This window comes from Vicugna pacos, chromosome 4 (genome assembly GCF_048564905.1).
Source record: "Vicugna pacos chromosome 4, VicPac4, whole genome shotgun sequence".
NCBI classification, from domain to species: domain Eukaryota; kingdom Metazoa; phylum Chordata; class Mammalia; order Artiodactyla; family Camelidae; genus Vicugna; species Vicugna pacos.
The window spans coordinates 51882300-51889131 of NC_132990.1; positions in this window are offsets into that span (position 1 = coordinate 51882300).

A 6832-nucleotide genomic window follows, 5' to 3' on the forward strand; every position below is an offset into this window, starting at 1 on the left:
AGATAGCACCGCTCACTTAGTTTGAGAAGCATTCACTAAAAGCCCATACTTCCTAGATTCTGGAGCTATAAACTTGGAATTATAAACTTGACATTGAGGAACACATAATCTAATCAGGGAGATAATCTTTAATTACTATTAAATATGGTAATGTATGCTGATAATGCATGCCTGTAAGTGCCAAGCACATGTAAACACTCAATAAATATTAGACACCATCCTTATAGCTCTATCATCCTCTTGTGTTCAGACTACATTCCCACTTCCTTCAAGTATGCAGGATAGAATGTGGCTTACAGATCAGAGGTCAGCAAACTTTCTATAAAGGACCAGATGGTAAGTATTTCAGGTTTTGCCAGCTGTATATCTCTGTCACAACTACTCGACTCTACATTTCTAGTATGAAAGCATAGAAATGTAGAAAAGATACTGACATTGAGAATCCCCAGATAAATAGCTGAGTTCTTTCTGATTGGACAGTGAAATCCACTCCAGCAATTGTCAAGCTCTGCCCATGAATATATGATTTTTAATCAACTTTTTAGTGCCTCATTTTTAAGTATGAACAGACAGCCAAGGATCACCAGGCATTTCAGAAAAACCTCCAATCAATGTTTAAGAAAGAGACCAATATAAACATGAAAAAGGAAAGAAAAGAAGAAAGAAAGTTAAAGAATTAGAAACAATACGAAGAATTTTTAAAGGAACCTTCCCCCCAAAATCTGTAGTTAATATCTTCAGAGAGATTTTTTAACCATTAGATTTACTAAATAAGAATAAGATGCCATGAAAACAAATACTCAAATATTTAGAGAATAAGGAAAAGCTCTTAGTATTTAAAAATATGACAAAAGAAAAAGTAAATAGAAAGATTGGAAGATAAAATTGAGGAAGTCATTTAGAAAGCAGAACAAAAAGAAAAAGTGAGAATATCAATATGGAGATTTAAAAAGAAACTAATAGGTATTCTATAAAGAAAGAACAGAGAGAACAGAGAATAGGACATTACCTAAGAAATAACAGGCAAATTTCTTAGAAATGAAGAAAATTAGATTCCCAGTTGAAACGGTCCCTAAGAGTACAATGCAATATGCACAGCACCTTGGCAAGTTATAGCCCAACTGTTAGAAGTTACTTACCTAATCTTTATTAACCTGGACTAGGCATTAGTGGTCAAGTAGCAAACAGGAAAGATAATCCCTGACTTTGGAAGTTTATATGCTAATGGTGGGTCAGTCTTTTCATGTATCCCCAAAAGACTCTCTCCACCAAAAGAAACATTTTCCCCATACTAAAAAGTGTCTGGCTCTTAGTAAATCATAAACCTGGTCCACATGATCATCTTGCCCCATCGTGACTAAGGGACCTACTCCTAGTCCCAGGTAGCTGGTGGAAACTTAACTTTCCTACCCAAGGAGGTCCCCCCCTCCCCTGGGTTCTCTGAAACAGGTTGCATGTAAATATTTATGCTTTCTTGCTGTAGTCCATCTTGACAATCAACTTTCCTACTCAGTTGGCATGGCAGTAGGAACCATGACAACAACAAATGTGATATATATCTGCCTTTTCAAATACTTTTTGAAAAAAAATGGGATCTGAACAAGCAAATGAGAATAAATAGGTATATAAAATCCAGTTTTGAACTTTTATGGTCTTTTACCTACATTAATGCTCTTTACAATCCCATTTAATCCTCTTCACAAACTTGTGAAGTAGATATCCTTGACCATTTATGTACAAACTTCAAAAGGGGCTAACATAACTTACCCAGGGCTCTGACCCAAATCCCAAATTCTTCCTTTAATTGTACAAACTTAATTGTACAATGAATGTCCCTTTTAAACTATTTTCACAAAAAAACCACACAAACTTGTATAAAGCAACATCTATCATAAAATCACCTCCAAAATCAATCATGAGTAATCATGAATCACAAATTAATCTCTGAATTGATATAATAGAACACTTGATGTTGCAATGAAGCATATATGAAATGCCAAGACCCTAATCTGAGAAAGACAGCAAACTATAACAGAAAGCTCAGACATCAGCCATAATTCTATCTTACCTTTGGTCAAATCATATAACCTCCCTGGATTTATTACTGGTCCTTATCTATGAGATGAGAGATCGAGACTAGATGGTGCTGAATTCCTTTCCAACTGTAATATTACTTCTGAAAATTCAGGACTTTAATGTAGTCCCTATTTGACTATACTTTATTAATTAATTAATAAACATGAAAAATTATTTAAAATTATTTTTAAAATTGTTTAAAATCATCAAAAACACAAATTAAATCAAGAGGCCAATTTGCCTATCTAATTAGCAAATGTTTTTAACTTTCAATATTTCTTTTTTATTGGAGCATAGTTGATTTACAATATTATATTAGTTATTACAAGACAATGGCTATAATTCCCTGTGCTATACAATATATCCCTGTTGCTTATCTTTAATATTTCTTTAATATCTAAGTAATACTTGTTCACAGGGGGAAGGTTAGAACTAGAGATAGAAAAAAGATCCCACCCATAATCCTACCAGTCAAAAATGACTACCATTCACATTTCCATGTATGTCCTTCAAAAACAACATTATGTTATTGCTTTGGTTTCATAAACAATTGACTCCCCAAAACGGATTATATATATCTTTTCAGTACAGAGCTACAGCATCCTTTTATGTAGTCATATCATCATTTATTTGACCAGTTCCCTAGTACTGAACATTATTACTATTTTGTTATTGTAAACAGTGCTGAAGTGAACATCCTTTATATGTACAGCTTATCTAATTATATCCTCAGGCTAAATTCCTATATGTGGAATTTCTGATATACATATTTTTAAGGCTTGTGGCAACTTTTGCCAGACTGTCTCCAGAAGTACATTACACTTTTCCAGCCCCATCTGAGACTGCCTATTTGCCATACTTTCACCAACACTGAGTATAATAATCTTAACTTTTGCCAAACTGATAGGTAAACCTGTTTAACTCAGAGTTTTTTGTTTACGTGTGAGTTAAAACTTTCCATACATGGCCATCAAAACATTTTAAATTATTTTTTTATGATCGTTATATCCTTTGCCCACTTTTCTGTTGGGATGGTCATGGCTAGTGAGGTGAAAATTATTGTATTTCCTTGGAAGTTTTCACAGAAGGATTAGTTGAAGGAAAAGCAGTTTGTTTAACCTGAGGAAAAGAAGACTCAGGTGAGATGATTACAAACTATAAACATCCGAAGAACTGCCCTTGATACAGGAGTCTCTGTAGGATTCAGAATTCACACTGTCATTTACTAGGTGTTAAAATACAATATCTGTGATTTGTACAAACCAAATAACCTGAGACAAATCTCAAACTAGTTTGGGTGTCATGTGAAGGTAGTCTCCCACCCATCCCCCTTATAGATGGATAGACATGAAATTCTAACTATCCTGTCCCAACCCACAGAAGGGGTCCAGGGTGCAGACTCCTTGATACCCCAGCTCTTCACAGCTAGTCCAAAAAATCAGAGAAGAGTGGAAGTGAATTCTAGTTTTGAATGATTACCACATTCAGGTGTTAGTCATGCCAGAATTGTTTATTCCACTTCTATTTATAAATAATATCACAGAATTCCTGGAGATACTGCAAGGTAAATGAACCTTAACCACAAACTTTTGTCAATGCATTTTCAGAGGCGTTGGGCCCTAGTTTTAAGAGGAATATACCTCTTTAGGTTGGAATTCAATAATAAGTGCAAGGGCAATTTCACTCTCTCGGATAACAGAAGGCAACTCCATTCCTGGCTTCTTCCATTCTATTCCTGAGAACACCTACCCAAAGTCCACTTTCTTGGAAGTCAGGCCATGGAGTGGCCTTCAAGACCTACTGTTAGTTCTGGAGGAAGTATAATCATGCCCAGGCCAGGGTCCTCAAGCCAGGCTGGATCCAATAGCCAAGGTAATATGGGAAGTAAGGAATTCAAATATGAATAGCTCCATGTGACCTTCTGCCCAGACAACCAGGGGCAAGGTCATCTACATGGCAAGCTTTCCCAGCAGTAACTGCCCACTGACGGATTAACTTACCCCCATGGGATTTCAGCCATGTTAGAAGCTACATTAGTAAGAACAGAGCCTAAACTTTTAAATCTGTTCAATATTCTCTAGTCCTTCATAGCCTTGGGCAGCAGGCAAGATGCAAAGTATCATCATTTCAAAGCCAGTAGAAACACTCTAGAGTAGGTTGTCAGCCATGAATGAAATGAGGACACAAAGCTAAAGCTGATCAGTTCCTCCATTAGAGGACCATTCAGATATTACCCAGCATCTATAGGTCAAGGAGTTTAGGATTACCGCAGCATGGAGAGAGCATCACACTAATTACCCATCATTTAGCATGCTCAGAGGGAAGGACCTCTCTTACTGTCTGGATTCTTCCTCATACATGGGCACAGACTGTGCCAGGCCCCAGCAGGACTGGTAAGTTGGTATGGACAGTGGTCATTCTGTCTTTTTACCAATAACCACACACAAGGAGTCAAGCTTGTAAAGTCATCAACCCTAGCTTATTTAAGAAGGATCTGACAAAGCCCTCCAAGAACTGGGCACCTAAGGCATCAACATCCAAGTAACAGCCACTAATGTGATCCCAATCTCTTCCCTCCTTTCTCCTCCACCAGAGATGGCAGATCTACCTATGCCAGGACACTGTACATTCCCTACAGCACTCCTACAACATACAAGGCTCCAACACACAGGGAATTCCTTTGACCTGCAGGTGAGCATGACATTTCTCTATCTCCTTATTTAAGAAACACTAACAGATTTGACTACTTGACATTTTTAATTATAAAAATAAAATCATAGCCAAAATTAAAATGTAAAAAAGCAACTCAGAAAATACTTACAGCAAAAATGAAAGATAAATGATTCATATCTCTGTTATTTGAGAAGCTAATTGATAAGACAACACAAAGTCATAAAAGATAATTAACCAAAGAGAAAATACAACTATTACAAAAACACACACACATACACACACTGCCTATCAGAAACATTCATTCAGACAAGGAACATTTTACTTATTGGCCGCTTGACAAAATATTTTAATGATATTTCTCAAGGCCTCAGAACTATCATTTCTATCATCCTGAGCATTACCAAAGGAGATTCTAAAGACCCCGCCCCGAACAGCTATGATGAGGCAAAGTGTCCTCTTTTAGAAAGGATTAGTGACTGAGTAGCAGTTGGATACTCGTGGAGACTCCCCTACCACCTCCCTCTGCCCTAGACCACTACCTCCTTTACTTCATCCTCTTGGGCTACCAACCCTTCCCCTATCCTAGAAGTGAGTTCTCAGGAGCCCCTCAGAGCCCACAGGTCCCAATGTGATACATCAGGTTTGTCAGCTTCTTTTCAACACTGAATACGCCCTCTTTCCCTAGTATTATTTCACGATAATCATAGCAAGGGGAAAACAAGTCAGGAAATCAGGAAACACACTGGCTCTTTCATAAAGAAAAGTAATTCTAACTGCATAGCAGAAAGCAAATGTATAAGAGATTGGAACTGTGTGAACAGATCTGCTAAGGATTCAACTGAATTTAAATTACTAATTCACACAGTGTAAGAGACAATCATTGAGGCATGTAGAAAGTATACTGTTGATCTAGGACCTACTCTGGCTTCTAAACTTTCACAGTTTCTCAGAACACAGGAATCATTCACTAAACATTGACAGGAATTCTTAGCATAGAACAGAGGTCCACTAGGAAAGACAAATTTGTCTCTGCCTTTTGATTGGTCTGTAAGCAGACCAATGGATTCCCTGACTAGCTAGTTTAATTAAACCCCAGATAGCTGAGAACTAGGGTCAGTCTGACCCTTAGAAACAAGGAAAGAACCCTGGAGACCAGAATGTGTTCCAAGAAGGAGTTCTGACTCTGCATAGAATAAGTAATCAGGGATTAGAAAGAAATGCTCACCATGAACAGGAATCAGAATTTTATTTAGGAAACAATCTAACAGGCTGTCTTAAGACCCAAGCACCAATGCACAAATGGGGATTGCCTCACCTTCCAGTTGAACAGAGTTTCCTTCCATATCCTAAGCTGAAATCTCCCTCCCTGTATGTTTAACTTTAGACTTGGGTGGTGTTGCACATGTCACTTAGAAATCAGTCCTGGATGCTTCCATCTAACGTGGTATCCAGAAAGGCAGGATTTTACAAATCTGAGATAGTGTAGGGAGTAAACAGAACCCAATGAGTGGGACTCAGCTTCATGCGTCCCACTCATTCCCTCTTCCTTCCCTTTGTCTCCGAAGAAGAGATTCTCTCCTCCCATAAAAAGCTATTCTTTCAATCTGCACTCTGTTCCAGTGGTTCTCAAACTTGAAAATGCATCAAAATTACCTGGACAGCTTAATAATATACAGATTGCTGGTTACCACCCCAAAGTTTCTGATTCAATAGGCCTTGGGTGTGGCCCAAGAATTTGCATTTCTAAATTCCCAGGTGTTGCTGATGCTGCTGGCCCAGGAACCATACTTTAAGAACCACTGTTCTAGATCATGGGTCAAAAACCTTCTCATTAAGGACATAATAGTAAATAGTGTAGGCTTTGTAGGACATATGATCTCTTACAACTATTCGAGCTCTTGTATGAAAACAGCCAAAGATAATATACAGATAACCAGATATGGCTGTGTTCAAATAAAACTTTATTTACAAAAACAGGCCTTGAACCAGCTTGCAGGCTGTCATTTACCAAACCCTGCTCTAGACTCCTGCTCAGAATTCCACTCTCATCCTTCCTTTTACAGACAAGTTTCTTGAACAAGTT